The sequence below is a fragment of the Rhinolophus ferrumequinum genome, chromosome 17 (assembly GCF_004115265.2).
Source record: "Rhinolophus ferrumequinum isolate MPI-CBG mRhiFer1 chromosome 17, mRhiFer1_v1.p, whole genome shotgun sequence".
Classification (NCBI taxonomy): domain Eukaryota; kingdom Metazoa; phylum Chordata; class Mammalia; order Chiroptera; family Rhinolophidae; genus Rhinolophus; species Rhinolophus ferrumequinum.
The window spans coordinates 9,558,329-9,574,275 of NC_046300.1; positions in this window are offsets into that span (position 1 = coordinate 9,558,329).

Genomic DNA, 15,947 nt, shown 5'->3' on the forward strand with positions numbered 1-15,947 from the left:
TGATCGTCGGTCCGCTGCTCACAGCAGCCCATGCCCGCTCACGCTGGCCACCAGCCGCTCATGGCAGCCCAGCAGCCTGAGGCAGCACATGCCAACCTCCGGCTGCTCACAGCAGCCCTGCTCCAGGGAGAGCTGTTGTTCACAATCTTAGCTGTAGAGGGCGCAGCTCACTGGCCCATGTGGGAATTGAACCGGCGACCTCGGCATTAGGAGCGCGGTGCTCCAACCACCTGAACCACCAGGCCGGCCCCAATTATTTTTTTTTTTTTTTTTTTTTTAAATATGGGGAAAGGTACCACAAATTTCTATACTGATGAGAATGATCCAGTGAGATGAGGCTCGGAAGGAGGAGAATTGCTAATGTAGGAGAGAGAGAGGAGAATTTTCGCAGTGACATGTCGAGTAGCAGACTGGGGATGGGCGCCATCACGTAGTTCATCCATGGGGATAGGGAGGAAGGATTTGGGCAAGAATGAAGGAGGTAAGTACACAGGTGTTGGAATCTTGGGAGTGGTAGGTAGTAGCTCTTCTGATTAATTTTCTCAATGAAATATGAAGGAGAGTTAGCTGAGAGCGAGGCCAGGCAAGATTGCTGTTGGGAACAAGCCACCTAAGGGAGAGCGTGAATGGCCTGGAAAGCGTGGCGTGTTGGAAACACGAAGGCGCCCCGTCGGTCCCACCCACCACCCCGAGATTCTGGGCATGAGTGTCAATGAAGCCATCAGCACAGTGGCACGTTATTCTGTAGCCAAGGCTCAGTTGCTCAGATGTGGGTGCACACTGTAGGTGGCAAGTTGGGTCTAACCAGGGCTGGCTTTTGCCAAGTGAGTGCAATGTAACTGGAGTGGGGACTTGCCGTATCTCCTGCCTGGAACCTGCTCCCCCAGATATCCGTGTGACGCCTGGCTTATACCCCTCAGGTCTGCACTCAGAGGTCGCTTCCCCAGAAAGTCCTTCTCGACTCCCCTCTCTCCATCCTTGCCCCTACCTGACACCACAGTGAACATCCAGAGTGCAAACCTCAGGCCATGTTTCGTTGACCACATTGTTCATTGCTATATCCCAGGAACCTAGATCAGTGCCGAGCATGTGGAAGGGCCCCCCAAAATGCTTAGTAAGTGAATCAATAAATCACAGCAGAAAAAGGAGCGCAGGTGTTACCATCTATAGGTGGAAAGAGTTCATTGGACTTAATGGTGACCCAGATTTGGAGAAACAAAGAAAGGAAGCTATATTATACTCTTATAACTTTGTCACTATAAACCTTCTGTAGATCTTATTTGCTTACCTTGTACCAAATATTTGATCTATATCATATATCTTGTTAGTCAAGAGTATGACTATATATAAATATGTGTGTGCATGTAGATTTGAATGTATACAGAATATTTGATTTAAGAATATCTGTTTGCATATATACACATATGGTTTTTTTATATAGATGTGTATAAAAAATTGTTTGGATAAAGGGCATTTGAAAAACCCTACTCCAATAGATCGTAGGCAGTAAACAGTGCCCAGACAGCCTATGAATTAGCAGGGATCCATGAAGCAAAGAGCCCTGTCTTTGGACAGAACCCTGCTTATTTTGCAGTTAACTGAAAGGGCCTTTCTGTCCCTTTTGCTGGCTACAGGGAATGTCCCTGCACACAATGCTGTGTGTGTCCCAAAGCTGGAGGGTCACTTCAGGGAGAGCTCTGAAAAGAATCTTTATATTTCAGCTGAGCCGATGGATGAAAAATTAAGAACTCAGGTTCCTTTGGGCTCTTTCCATCCCACTGATGCCCAGAGCAGGCCAGGAAACCCTGGCCCCTCTGAATCTGTTTCCCGAAACTCGGGCCCCGACTTTCACTGTGGAATGACCCTGTGAATGGAGAGGAGCAGCTGTGATGAAGGCCCTTTCCTGGTGCTTATACCGAGCCTTTGTGTCAATGTCTGCCCCGCAGAGCTGCCCAGGCCAGACGTCAATTTTAGGACCATGACCTTACACTGTGTGTGCAGCCTCTGCCAGGCAGCTGGGGCCCCCTCTTCACCAGTCGCAGCCCCACACCCCGGGCCTCCCGCCACACAAGAAGACCCAGCTGGAGGCATGTGCCTGGCCACAGGGCCCCACGTGGCTCCCCACACACCCACAGGGGAGGGAGGCTGCCCGCTGGCCCTGGCCCAACCCCTCCCAGGGCCATCTGCTCGGAGAGCAGCAAAAGATGTTTAACAGGACACAGTGAACTGGAGTGCTGATTTCTGAATCAGCTCCAATCTCTGCTTACTCTTAAAAAAAAAAAAAAAAGTTCTGCATGTATATGGCTTCAAACTCAAACGGTGCAAACCAGCAGAGTGAAGAAAAAACATGTCTCTCCTGCCTCTGAGCCCCAGCCTGCCAGAGTGCCCGCCAGAGACAAGCACCATCATATTACCAAAGTACGTTGGCATGTGCGCTTTTGTGTTGTTTTTTTCTTTAACACAGAACGTAAAACTGCACTGCCCCTTGCTTTTTGCACTTCACAATCCTCTTCCAAATCTTTTCACATCATTTCACATGCAGCTGCCTCGGCTAATATTTCTCTTTGGGTGAGTCATGGACTTTTTAACCAGTGCCCTATTCACAGACTTCTGCTTCCCTGCTTTTGCTATTTCTGTGCCATAGCAATGGCTGACTTATAAACCATTTCACACCTGGGCAAGCTTACCTGTGGGAGAAACACCCGCGAGGTTGGCATCTTCTCGAGAACTTCACCAGGCTGCTGAAATGACTGGGTTGCCTGGATTTCTTCATCAACACCAAGAAATTCTGCCTTGCTCTCCCCGGGTTACCACGTCACCGGGGTCAGTGCTAGAACCGCTGATGAGTCAGAACAAGAACAGGAATGAAAATGGTCACTGACACGTCAGAGCACCTACTCTGTGCCCTGCACCACTCTCTACACCCGACGTATGTTACAGTGTTTAATCCTCATGACACAGTGTTTAACAACTCATGAGGTAGGTTCTATTATCCACTGTTATCCACCTATTATACAGAAGAGGAAACTGAAGCACAGAGGAGGCAAGGAACTGGCCTGAAGTCCCACAGCTCGGAGGCAGTGGGTCTGGGATTGGAACCCTGGGAGCCCGGCTCTATGCCACACCACCTCTTGTAACAAAATCGTCTGAGCTATAGCGTGGCTACTGAAGCTGGTGTGTGTGTGTGTGTCTGCGGATGCTTGTCTGCCAAGCCCGAATGGGAACCTCTGTGCTCCCCCTGGTCACCTCTCCTGCCCTCAACCCCTGGCAGACACTGATCTTTTTACTGTCTCTGTACTTTTGCCTTTTAGAGAATGTCATATATTTGAAATAATACAGTGTGTAGCCTTTTCAGATGGGCTTCTTTCACCTAGCATTAGGCATTTAAGATTCTTCCATGTCTTTTCATGCTGGCTATCTCATTTCTATCAATGGAAGTATTGATATTCCCTTGTCTGGATGGACCACACTTTATCCATTCACCTGCTAAAGGGCATCTTGGTTGATTCCAAGTTTTGGCGATTATGGATGAAGCTGCTATAAACATCCACGTGCAGGCTTTTGTGTGGACATAACCTTTTCAGTTCATTTGGATGAATATCAAGGAGCAAGACTGCTGGATTATATGGTTAACGTATATTTAGATTTGTAAGAAACTGCCCGACTGTCTTCCAAAGCAGCTGCACAATTCTGCATTCCAGCCTAACGCCCTCTTCTAACAACTAACTCCCAGAAGGCGGCCTCAGGAATCTAGTCACCCCAGAACTAATCCTGACCCCACCTTCAGGACTGGCATGTAGTGAGAGAAAGCTGCTCACCTCACTCCCCATCAAATGGGCATCGATTACAAAGTTCAGCAACACCAAGTCCTATCAAGGATGTAGAGCAGGGATGGCTCTCCTCCACTGCTGGAGATGTGAATGCAAGAGCACCGGGAAACAGTCATCTGGTAGACCTCAGCCCGGTGACTCCACTCCCACAGCTGTCCCCACAGAGACCCGGGCCCTGGGAGACATGGTTCATGCAGCAGTGTTAGTAATAGCACCCCGGAAACAGCCCCCAAGTCCACTGAGGGTAGAATAGGTAAAAATATCCGTATATTCCAGTCATACATTTTATGAACTACAGCTCTGTGCACTATTATGGATACATCCTAAACGTCCCAAGAGACGACTTAGAGCAAGAGATAGTTTTATAAAGTTCTGAAAGCTTTGCTTTATAGTTTTATAAAGCAAAAGTATAGGGAAATACAAGAGAATAATATACATACATAATAAATAAACTTCGGGTATTGGTTACCTCCCTGTGTTACTGGGGTGGGGAACACATGAACCTCAAGAATATTCCAGTTCTTAAATGGGATGCTGGGTTCATGGCAATGATTTTTAGTGTCATGCTTCACACACACATTGATATACACCAAATATTTCCTAATTATATCTTTAAAATAAAATGTTGAAAGAATATACACCACCCCGTTAAGAGTGGTTATCCTGATGGCAGGGGAGAGAACTATGGGGAACTTTTATTTTCTATTTTATATAATTCTCATCATTTATTGTAAATCCTTTAGAGCAGATATGCGGAGATTATAGCTTGTGTTTGGGGGAAAGAAGCCAATAAAGTTTAAAGCTAGAAAAGAGAAAGAAAGCTAAAAATGAAACCCCTGAGTCGGTGACACATCTGAAAAAAACCAGGCTTAAGAGAAGCAGAAGGTGGTGTGTCTATCAAGGGCCCAAGAGGGCTGTCAGCCTTCAATGCAGGGCCCCAGGTTTACACTTTCATGAGTGTCTTCCATTGGTGAACAGAGAAGCACCAACCAAGACTGGAATGTGAAGACATTTACCATAAGCTTCATGCCTCTGTCTCTTACCAGCCCCGTTGCCTGTGTTGTATACAAGGAATTAAATATTAAAAAATAAATAAACAAATCCTGTAACCAGGCTCTGACTGTGGAAGTTTTACACGATCTGAGTGTGGTAAACATCCTATTTTGTTCAAGGTAAATATTTAAAATATACCACAAACTTTGAACTTTATTTTGACGCTATTTGTTTTCAAATATACTGGGAGCCTCAACGACTCAAAGCAGCCAGGACCTCTCTTGACCCTTGAAAGGCTCTGTCTGCCTGGGAGCTGGGAAAGAGGGAGCAAAAAGAGTGTGTGTCCCTGTCGTCCAGCCCTGTCCCCACAGAGAGAATTAAGAATGCTGGAACACGCTGACGAAGGGCTTGGGGCATGGGCGGGGCCCCAGTGTGGACAGAGAGGGGGCACCCACCCCACCCAGGGATCGCGCTCTGTGCTGTGAGCTCCGCTGCTGCTGCTGAGAATACTGTCTTTGTGAGATCGAAGATCAACTATTGCAGGTAAATGAGACACCACATTTTCGTTAAGCAAATGAATTTCTTGAGCCATGGGCCTTCACATCTGCAGAGCATATTTAAATATAAAGATATCATCAGTATACATATTTATGTTTCAAGTAAAAGAAAACATGTTTTCTGATGCCAAAAATAATATAACTTTAGTTGACAAAGATTGGGAAAGCATGGCAAACACGCAGAAGAACATCAAAGCCCGTCACAGTCCCCTGGGAAGCAAAAGCCAAGACAGAGTTACAATTCAAGTGATTTCTCCAGAATGTCACCTGTGAAATATAAAGAGGGGAGGGACTAGGAGTAGGTGAGAGAGGCCAAAGGTTGTGATGCCCGTCCAACACCTGTGAGAGAAGAGGGAGAAGGAAGGAGGATTGGATAGGAAGAGCCTCAGACCCAGAGTTTTGGCCAACACAACATAGAGCTCTGGCACAAAGATGACCTAGTCCTATGCTAGGGAGAAATGACCAAACCCACCATGCTCAGTCATTAGCTGGGGGCTGCCGGGGGAGGGCATGGCCTCAGCTCCGATGCTGCTGCTGGAGGCCCTCAGCTAACAGGTTCTCTCCTGAAGGGAGATCTGAGTGGCTCATCTCCATGGCCGCCATATGTATGTGTATGACTGTGGATATATGTCTATGGACATAAATGACTTTTGCTTTACAAATTGGTGATCCTATCATACACACTGCTTGGTAGTCTGATTTTTTTTCCTACTTAATTTATGTCACCAAGTACAATGACACAGACACATATTATTACATGGCTCTTTCAAATAATAATTCATTCAGTGGAGCTTCAGGGGGTCCTTGAGTTTTCTGGAAGGTGCTACATTTTGTGAAAGTGTACAGATGTGCATTTTCTCAAGAAGAGGGCTGGTAGTTTTCCTCACATCCTCTAAGAGGTCAAAAAAAAAAAAATGCCGAGAAACACAATCTAAAACGGTTTCTGGCAGTGGTAGGCCATGATTTATGAAACTAGTCCCCTGCCACTGAGACAGTTTCAACTGTAGGCTGCAATGAGCACATGTTCATAAATCTTAGGATAACGCGATTATTCATTCCCCTGGAGTGAATTCCAACAAGAGCAGCGCTCAGTCAACGGGTATGGGCCTCATCGTTAAGGCTTTTGACACTATTGCCACATATACCAGATGCCTGGGAATAGGGAACTTTGGTCAGAGGACAAATGTTTTATCCCTTTTTTCTTCTCCAGAGAACTGGTGAGCAGTACCAGTTGCAGAGAGGCTAGAGTGCAGAGGATTTTTTTTTTTCATAAAGATCCCCCATTATTTAACCATCAAGAGGCTGAATCTTCACCTACTTCCCTTCTGTAATATTTATGACTCTTCTGCTTGTAAGTGATAGGGGCCCATCTCCACCTCGCTTAAGAAAAAAGGAAGTTGATGGCTGGATGCTGGCACGTGTCGTGGTGCACAGAGCAGGGATGCAGGTGCTCAGTTGGGTGCCCTCCCTCACTCCTCTTGTCTGCTCACCACAGACGTGCCCTTGGCTTCTCAGGCTGCCTGCTGATCATCGCCAACCCTACGGAGGTCCCGCCTGTTAGAGTCCAGGGGCTCATTGGAAGATCGATTTTCCTTTTTCTGTCTCAAACCCAAATGCCTGGGAAGAAACTCGGATTGACCCCGATTGAGTCAGGTGATTCCCCAGCTCAGTCACTGTTCCCAGGGGGCAGGGTGGACCTATATTACAGCTCCAAATACTAAGTAGTCACCACCACCAGGGAGGGAAGTGCCATGAGTGCTAAACGTTGCTCTAGAAGGAGAATAGATTTTCCATTGCCCCCCTTCAGCTCCCAGAAGTCGTTTTTGGGAAGAGAAGCACATGGCCTTGACCTTGGGCTCACCCAAGAATGGGGTGGGAGGTAGGTGATGCTGCAAGAGAACAAGTAGCATTTAGGGGCTCAGCCAGGTATTTGTATGGCTAAGAGTAAGGCCCTCGGAGCCGACGAAAATAATCAGTTACTTAGCCTTTTGGTTACGAACGGTTGGCATGCCCCCCACCACTAACACACGCGGGCTGCTCACAGTCTAGGAGGGGGAGATGAAGTCAAGGGGCGGAGGAAAGTCCTCTGTGCAGTGAAGGAATTTTCAGGGGGGTTGTTAGGGAGGTAACATTTGCGGGGAGATCTAAAGATGGAGAAAAAGCCAGGCACACAGATACCAGGAGGAGCCTTCCTGGGGGTGGGGATGGGGGCAGTGCCCAGTTCTGAAAGCAAGGCCAGTGTGGCCGGAGCACGGGGATCACTGGGAGAGTCGGGGGCGCTAGGCGGGCAGGGGCAGGGCGGGTGAGGGCTCGCTGGCCCATTACCAGGTTTGCCACTGGGGACTGTTAACAAGGAAAGTGACAAGACCTGGGCTAAGTGCTGAAAAGATTACTATGGCTGCCATATTAAGAATGGACTGGGGCGTGGGGCTGGCTGCCAAGGGTGGGAGCTGGAGATGGGCATGAAGGTGAGGTGATGGGGAGGACTCTGGAGCAAGAAAACAGTGGACGGGCCGGAGATACCTGGGAGGTGGAGCAGTCAGAGGCTGTGGGCAGAGATGTGGGAAAGGAGGACGGGAAAAGAATCAAGGAGAACTCCTCTACGTTTCCCATTTGAGCAACTGGGAGGGTTGGGCGGCAGGTGATGGGTCATTTAATGAAACGAAGCGGTTTTGGAGAGAAACAGAGTTGGAGAGCAAAATCGAGAGGAGAGGCAAAGAAGCCATCTGAGTGGCCGGAAGGAAGGTCTGGTTGGCCATTGGGTTTGGAGTCATTGCTGTTTGAAGCTGTGGGCTTGAGTGAGCTTGCCTGGGCAGAGGGTGTCATTAAAGAAGAACAGGGTCCAGGATCAAAACCCTGAAGAGTTCAAAGAAAGGGGAGAGCTGAATGTGAGTCTGAGGTGAGCGGCCAGGGAGGTAGGAGCAGACGAGAGCAAAGAGTGTCTGTAAATTATGAGCAGGATGGAGACGTGTCCATGGGCTTTGCAACACTGGCAGGGCAGTTTCAGTGGCGAGGGGGCGTGACTTCCTCAGTCCTGTGGGGAAGTTGGGGGCTGGGTCTATTTTATTTAGGTAATAAAGAAGTGGGTGACTGCAGAAGGCCAGAGGACTTGGGCACATTTGTGCTTACATTTGTAAAGCAACATTGGAAAGAAAAAAATGCCTGTGACATTTTCATCAGCCAACATGGTTGGGGTGTGAGCTACAAAAGGGGCACCTCACAGCTTGAGGGCAGGCTGAGGGAACCCTAGAAGCTGCTAGAGAAACTGTGAACTGAGAATCTGGGTGTGAAACAGTTCCTTTGCTACCTGGAAGGAGAAGTGACTCCTCACTCGGAGAATATGAGCTCTACAGACAGGAAGGAAGAATGCCCTGTTTATTTTTGTCTGCCAGATGTCACATCTGCTGACGTCCTCACACCCACTCTTCTCCCCTTTAAGCCTCAACCATTTAGGAGATAAAAATGTAGGCCCACGGCCAAGCTGTGTGTCATGCTTGGTCAATTTGGCACAACCAGTCTACTGGGGAACTCAAAAGGGGAAATACTGAGAAGTATGGAATACTCATAATCTAATCCTGTAAAGAAAAAGAAAAAACCCAAAAGGATGAAAAAGATTTGTTCCATGCCCTCTGAGAGCTGTGGATGGTCCACAGGGCGCCTACCACATCTGAGGCCTGGTTGAAGCCACTATTTTTCTCTTGTCTAAATAAATGGACCTTTTGTGTTGAAATGATTTCATGGTTTGATTTCCTCTGAGGACATCTAATCCTTATTGATGGTAAAGTGCCTCACTGAAACTCCCACTGCTGTGGGCTGGCTGCCCTGGCTGCCCTTCTCCCCAGGAGATCGGGAGCCCTGGGTGGGGACGGCTGCCTCCTCCTGCAGCCCCACCTTCTTGAGAACTGACCCAGCTGGCATCCTTCAGGCCCCAGGCTTCTTACCCGAATAGGGGCCGAGCTGATGGCAGGGCTGGGAGAGGACCGCTGGTGCTCTTAACTCACCTGGCAGTGCCCCCCCACCCCGCCCTGATCTCCTACTGTGGGGAGCAGGATTGCCTGATGCCCCAGAGGTCACCCTCTGAACCCAGGTGTGCTGAGGCCACACCTCCCACGGGTTGCTCCCTGCCCACAGCTGAGCATGGCAGGGATACTACGGCAGGCCCATTCCTACGGGACGGGGAGGTCGACTGACAGGCGACTTTGACCCAAGGACTCCTTTAGACGCAGTCTAAGACCTTCCTTCTCTCCTTGACAGGGGTCAACCCGCATTTCCCTCTGAGGGTTCTCCCAACCTCCTTCATTTCCCTCCACATTCTGCCCTACAGGCCTTTTCTCCAACAGATCTCTCACATGTCTAATGTCACGTTGGCATTTGCTGCTCAGAGGACCCAAGTCAGCACAACTGGAGCTCCCAGAAATCGATCGGAATGTAGCAAACAGCCCCAGTGTTTGTTGCCTGGAGGGCAAGGTCAGTCACATGCAGAGTCTTATGCCAATGCCTGTCCGTAATTGGGGTCATCATTCTGTCCCCTGCTGAAGAGACACAAATTCCCTCGGGAAAGGTGCACACTGCGTCCCTCTGCCTTTGTGGTGCCTGTGCTGCAGCGTGCTGACACCAAGCTTAGCCTGTCATAATCCACGTCCACCCAAGTAATTGTCTGTCCCCGTTACGGGCACCTCAATGAGCTGGCGATTCCCACATTCAAGTGCGAGGTGGCATGTGACACTGAAAAACATAAAGGGCTTTGGGGTGTGGTCAACGGTTCCTCTTCTTGTTTGTCAGGGTCGAGGGGATCATGGCCTTCACCAGAGATTCTGGGTGTTATGAGATCAGAGAACAGGGAAGGGGTGAAAGAGAGTAGGTAGTAGCAGGGTCATTTTACCATTTACCAAGAAATCGGTACTTCATTTTTCTAAATGGGTTGTCAAGTCTTGTTGCCACTTACATCTTAGCGAGGATAGTTTATCAGATCCCCCCTCAAGGAGAGGTGTGGGGACTGGGGTGCGTGGAACACAGGCAGGAAGTTAGAAAAATCAGACAGAAAAGAGCAGCTAGTATTCCTCCCAAATTCACATCCTTTCTGGAACCTCAGAATGCAGCATTATTTGGATACAGGGGTGCTGCAGATGTAATCAGCTAAGCTGAGGTCCTGCTGAGGTAGAGCGGACCCTAAATCTTATAAGAAGAGAAGAGATGCAGAGATGCAGGAAGAGAGGGCCGTGTGAAGACAGAGGCAGAAGCTAGAGCCACGTACCTGCATGACAAGCAGTATGAAGAATAGCCACCGCTGCCTTCAGAGGGAGCCTGGCCCCGCCAACAGCTTGAGTTTGGACTTCCAGTGTCCCAAACTGCGAGAGAATAAATTTCTATAATTCTTTTTTTCCCCCCTTCTTCCGCCTCCCGCCCCACCCCCACCCCAACCCCCCACCGTGCCCCCCCCCCACTCCGGTTCAAGCCATTGTTTCTCAGTCTAGTTGTGTAGGACACAGCTCCCTGGCCCGCTCCTGGCAGCACAGGGCAGCTCACGCCAACCTCCAGCTGCTCACGGCAGCCCAGCGAGCGCCGTTGTTCACGATCTTAGCTATAGAGGGCGCAGCTCATTGGTCCATGTGGGAATCGAACCGGCGAGCTCGGCATTAGGAGTGTGGCACTCCAACCACCTGCGCCACCGGGCCAGCCCCCGAGAATAACTTTCTGTTGCTGAAACCACTCAGTTTGTGGTGCTTTGTTACAGCAGCCCCAGAAAACTAATACAAGAAAACCCCTGCACACTGGCAAAAGTGGCACATGGCCGTCCTTCCGCCGGCCTTCAACCAGCCCCTTCATGAATATTCAGAATCCCCCAGTGAGACAGATCTGGAAAAGGCATTTTAACAACATTCGATTCTTTCATTCAACAAGCGTGTGTTCAGCATCTACTCGGTGCCAGGCCCTGTGCTCCATGCTGGGTGTGCTGCGCGTGCTCACAGCCCCATGGAGCCCCCAGGCTAACGGGAGACAGATGCACAGGGAACCGTCACACAGTGGATGGAGAATTCCAAGTTCTCAGCACCTCTGGCCCTGAAGGAAGGCCTCACTCTCCCTTCCTCAATAAATTATCTAGATCTCCCTTTTCATGTCTGTGCGCCTCTCATCTCTTTTATTTGCTAATATGTATTCGTTCGTCCACTCACTCAGTTTTTAACCAATATGCATTGCAGTCAGCATTCTTGAACTGCAAACAGTGCCAACCTCAAATAAATCCTGAATCCTTAACGTGGCTAAACTGGCTCCCGCCCACCTCTTCACTGTCCCCTGCCCTCACTCACTGTGTCCCCATCAGGTCCTCAAAGAGGCTGAGTACTGTCCCGCTGCCTGGCATGTGCACATGCCATCCCCTCTGCTGGGACCAGCCTGCCTCCTTGTTTTCACCTGACTCCCACCCACCCTCTAAAGCCAGAGATCGCCTTCTGTCCCAGTAACCCTCATCACCAACCCCCAAACAGAAGCCGGTGTCTTCCCGTTTCAGTTGGGCAGCATCTTGCTGCACGTGCTTCTGTCTCCCATGTCAGGGGAAGTCATAACCACTCTCTGGGATCCATCATTCAGTCACAGGGGCCTCCCATTCTTCCCACAGAATGGGAGGCCCCCCACCCTCATTTCGTCCTGTATGTCTTATGACTACGGCATGAGTCCCAATGGAAACATTGTTGGAGACAAGTTTGCAAAGTGAAAGTGGGTAGGTGCCAACATGCCGTGGTCAGTGAGGAGGTGGGCAAGGCCGCCTCCGGGTCACGCGCTGCTGACCTCCACGCTTATCCTATCCTCCGTCCCGGGAAGACGAGGCCTAAGTGTTCTTTTCTCCCTCAAGGGAATCCTTAGTTCCATCTAGCTATGCATCAAAAGCTCCAAATATGCTTCCCTTACCCCACAACAACCATCCTCAAAACCCGACGAGCAAGGTTAGTGTTTATTTCCGTGCCTCTCATGGCTTTGCTGTCACCTTTTCGTAACTGATAGAGCCACGTCCCTCAAAGGGCTGGCCGTGCAGGTCAAGGGCTTCTCTGCTCCACACTCCACAGAAGACTCGGTGCAAAACCCTGTCCTAAATGCCACATCGGCCCTCCACTGTCTGGTAACACACTCCTCCAGAAGTCGGTTAGTTCATTCAACAAACATTTATTAAATGTTAGCTTTGACCCAACTTGCAACCGCTAGGTATTGGTGGGAAACAGAGAGGGAAGAGAGTTTTTGTTCCAAGGAGCATACGTGGTGAGGCAGGACAGAGTCCAAACCCAGGCCATGCCACAGCAATGTCACGAAGGCACAGAGCACGACGGGGTGTGTGGCATTGGTGGCGGGGGAACCCTAACACAGCCTAGAGGTTCCGGAAGGCCTCCTGAGGGAAGCATGGTAGACGAACAGCGGTTGGCTTGGTAAAGGACAACGTCCTTTAGAAATCTAGCAGACTTCTTGGGGACACCAGTCAGGGTTACCAAATCTCCTCAGCCACCTGTTTAGAGACCATATCTGCTGGAGGGAGGGGCAGCCACTCGATACCTGAAACAAAGTGAAGTGACGCTCCCAAAACTATGACTGAGCTCCTGCAGAGTTCAACTCCTGATACGGCGAAGCCACCAGCCCTTCTCTAGCTTCCTGACAGAAGACAGGGCAAGTCCTTTCTGAGGGGAACTTGATCCACCTCATGTTCTACTATGCTTTTATACTTAATCTGGCATACACTAAAAAAGATGACAAGATATGTGTGTGAAGAAGCAGGAAAATGTGATCCTTCATCAGGAAAAGAGAGGCAAAAAATAGAAGCAAACCCATAGATAACCCAGATGTTGGGAATAGCAGGCAAGGACTTTAAAATAACTACTTAAATATGTTTAAAATTTTATGGAAAACAATAGACAACTATAGGAAAACATGGAGTAATTCAAAAGAAAAATGGAAACAACAATGAAAACAATAGAAAATTTTGAATTGAAGTATATAGTATCTGAAATGAAGAATTCATTATAGAAGTTTAACAGTAGAGTGGACATAGGAGAAGAAAGAATCAGTGAACTCAAAAACATGCCAGGAAGTATACAATCATCATGTGACCCAGGAATTGCACTCTTGTCATTTATCCCAGAGAAATAAAAACTTGTGTTCACACAAAAACCTCTACAGGAATGTTCTAGCACCTTCATTGATAATAGCCCCAAACTGGAAACTACTCAGATGTCCTTCAATGGGTGAGTGGTTAAAGAAACAACAGTATGTGGTTACTATAGACTATATCTCAGTAATAAAAAGGAATGAACTATTGATAAATGCAACAACTTGGATGAATTTCAAGGGAATTGTGCTGCGTCAAGAAAAAAGCCAAACCCAAAGGTTACATACCATATGATTCCATTTATATAACATTCTTGAAATGACAAATTTATAGAGATGGAGAACAGATTAGTGGTTGTCAGGGCTTAGGGATGGGGTGGGGGTGTGGTCGGGAGGTGGGGTGGTTATAAGACGGCAACACGAGGGATCCTGAGAGCGATGGAACTGTTCTGTACCTTGATGGTGGTGGTGGGACATGACCCTACATTTGTGATACAGTTAGACTGAACTAAACACACACTCACCACATCAGTATGAGTAAAACTGAGGAAATTTAAATAAGATCAGTAGATCGTATTAATTTCATGATTCTCGTTTCGATATTGTTACCATTGAGGGAAACTAGGTAAAGTGTACAGAATCTGATTGTATTATTTCTTACAACCACATGTGAATCTATTTAAAGACAAAGAAGGAAGGAAGGAAGGAAGGAAGGAAGGAAGGAAGGAAGGAAGGAAGGAAGGAAGGAAGGAAAGAAGGAAGGAAGGAAGGAAGGGTGGGAGGGAAGCAGAGAGGGAGGGAGGGGGAAGGAAGGGAAGAAAAAAGAGAAAGAGAGAAAGAGGAAGGAAGGGAGGGAGGAAGGAAGAAAGGAAGGAAGGAAGGAAGGAAGGAAAGAAGGAAGGAAAGAACAATGTCAGAGGACTGTGAGGCAATATCAAATGGTGCGACATAAATGTAAGTGACAGATCAGAAAGAGAGGAGAGGGAAAAAATGGGGTAGAACTATTTGAAGATCTATTTGAAGAATTTCCCAAAATTAATGAAAAATATCAACCCACAGATTCATGAATCTCATGAACCCCAAGCAGGATACATACAGAAAACCACATCTAGGGATATCCTATTCAAACTACTAAAATACAGAGTTTAAGAGAAAATCTGAAAAGTAGCCAAAAGGAAGAAAATATCTTCACTGGAACAAAAACAACAAAAAAGATGATGATGGATTTTCATCAGAAACAGTGAAAGCCAGAAGCCAATGGAATGTTGAAAGAAAAATGTCACCAAAAAGTCTATATCCAATGGAAGAATAGGGAAAAACTTTTTCTCAAACAAAAACTGAGGAAACTTGAAAGAATTTACTGCCAGCAGAGCCACTAGAAGAATAAAGAAAATTCTTTAAGCCAAAGGGAAACTATCTCCATTTGAAGGCCAGATCTGCAGGAAGAATCAAGAACACTAGAAATGGTTAAGTATTTGGGTAAAACAAAAACGATGATTTTTTTCATTTAAAAATTTCTTTAAAGACTGTTGGCGGTTTAAAGCAAAAATAATACCATTTGTGTGGGATTTATAACGTCTGTAGAAGTAATTTGACAATAGCTCAAAGGGCAGGAGGGGATACTGTAAGGACAGTTCAATTCGTATATTGTTTGTGAAGGGGTCCGGCATGAACTCGAGGAAAACTAGTATCAGTGAAGGTTTCAAGTTGTAGCATCTAAAATAGCCACTAAAATAATACAAAGAGGTATAATCAATGTATTATCTATTCAATACTCATGACAGCTAGGTAGAATGGGCCTTGCCACCTAATTTCACAGATAAAGAAACTGAAGCTTGGAGAGGCCAAAGCTTTGCTCACGGGCACCAGACAGGAAATGCGTGTACCAGAACTCAACCCAAGTTTTCAGAGGGCCCAAGCCCCGTGTCCCTTCCATCATTCCAAGGGGCCGAGAGACTTTCTCTGTACAGGGCCAGGTAGTAAATACTTGAGGCTTTGTGGGCCTTGGCATCTCTATCACAACGACTCAACTCTGCAAAAGCAGCCACAGACAAGTCATAAGTAATTGAGCATGGCAATGTGCCAATAAAACTTTATTGACACCTCCCTGTGCGTGGTGACTCACAGCCAGATGCTGCAAGGCTTTACAACTGGGGAGGCAACTGAGCATCCCCGGGCTAAAGACCTCCGAGGGCTCTGCAGCCAAGAGCGTCATGGTCCTTGCAAAGGACACATGAGGAGATGTGGCGTGGGGACCTTCCCCCATCTGCCTCCCCAGGGCACCAGGCAGCATGAGACGTACTCTGGCTGACCCACTTCAGCATCATCCCCCAAGGGTGGGCTCTGGGACGTGCCCCATTGGAATGAACGTGTTCACGGTCCACCGATCCTGAGATCCTGAGGGTCTCATCTCCTTCACAGGCTTCAAAGCAGCATTCAGGTGTGGTGCTTCAGGGGTGCACAGTGACCCTTCCACACC